Genomic DNA, 1,488 nt, shown 5'->3' on the forward strand with positions numbered 1-1,488 from the left:
GGAAATCGCTTGCCTACTGATCCCGAGATTGAGAGATCATTGAGGGGGTATAATAAGAGCCTTTAAATGTGCTTCTACTTCAACAACGGAGGACCCTAATTCAAGTATTGGAGGACTTGTGGACGTAGGAATTATCCAAGTAGATAGAATTGAGTTTACCAACCCTTTTGCAAGACAAGGAGAGGATAACCCAATTCCAAACCAACCACAAAATCAACCAATCATGCCTAAATTCTCATCAAATTCCGTACCAACCAAGGCGGACCTAACTAATAGTACTCCAACACCCGACCACTTGACCGGGAACTTCATAGAAAAATCCGCTTTTATACAACTTGTTGAGAGAAGTCAATTCGGAGGAATGCCTAGTGAAGATCCACATCTTCACATGGAAACCTTTTGTGACTATTGCGAAGCCATATCTTAAATGGGGGGTAAATAAAGACCAAATTTGATGGGTGTTGTTTCCTTTTTCCTTGATCGGAGCCACTAAGCAATGGTTAAAGAGTCCAGACAAGACCACTCTTGGCATCAATTCATGGAAGAAACTAGCACTTGGCTTTTACAAGAAGTTTTACCCTCCGAAGAATACCAACATGCTAAGGGAAAAAATAACCGAGTTTAAGCAAAGAGATGAAAAGTCTATATATGAGGCTTGGGAACGATTCAAAGCTACATGTCGCTCTTGACCTCATCATGGGCTAATCGAGTGGTTTTTGGTCCAACAATTTTGGAATGGGTTGTATAAAGATTAAAGAAATGTGCTTACCAATATGGGTTATGATGGGAAGTTTACCGAAGTGGATGATAACCAAACTTGGGCCAAGATCGAAGAGATGGCGGTCCATAACTCTCAATATTGTAGGCCAAGAAAAGCTACTAGGGGAGGAAGACATGAAGTAGACTCCGTCACACAATTGAGTGACGACTTGGGTGCACAATTGTGCTCTCATATCGATACGATGAATTTGAAATTTGACAAGGCCATGGCCAAGAGGACATGAAACAAGAAGTGACAATGTCTAGTCATAGTCTTTGCAACAAAGGAAGAAAGGTAAAAAAAGTTAGTGGTTTATGGGATAAGAAATTCGAGGGATTAATCAATTCTTATGTTGTAAAAACGATGACCTTAAACCAAGGCTATGAAGTTCCTTGTCATTACAACATCGACATGGGCTTATATGTGAATGAGAGCTACAATGTGCCAAAGTCTACTCAAGATTTCTACCATGAATGCGAACAAGCCTTTGACTACTTCTATCGGGTGTTGAGTAACATCAACAACATCCTTGTCCTGCCCTCTTAACAAGATTTAAATTGGAGGAGAATTTGGTGGAGTCCTCTTTAAACCACCATTTGTAAATACACTAACCTCTCAACTTGTATTCATTTAAATTCATGCATTTAAGTTTTTGCATTGCATTTATATGCTTTGTTTTAACATATTTTTGACATGAGAGCAAGTGAGGGAGGGTTAATACTTGTGTT

General features: G+C 39.5%; 1 non-coding gene across 1 annotated transcript; it reads right to left on the reverse strand.

The window, feature by feature from the left end:
* Positions 1-596: 596 nt before the first annotated feature.
* LOC141644988 (small nucleolar RNA R71) lies at positions 597-703 on the reverse strand. Its single transcript, XR_012544586.1, has one exon. It is a non-coding gene; the product is annotated as a small nucleolar RNA R71 (small nucleolar RNA).
* Positions 704-1,488: the final 785 nt, after the last annotated feature.

Source organism: Silene latifolia, chromosome 2 (genome assembly GCF_048544455.1).
Source record: "Silene latifolia isolate original U9 population chromosome 2, ASM4854445v1, whole genome shotgun sequence".
Classification (NCBI taxonomy): domain Eukaryota; kingdom Viridiplantae; phylum Streptophyta; class Magnoliopsida; order Caryophyllales; family Caryophyllaceae; genus Silene; species Silene latifolia.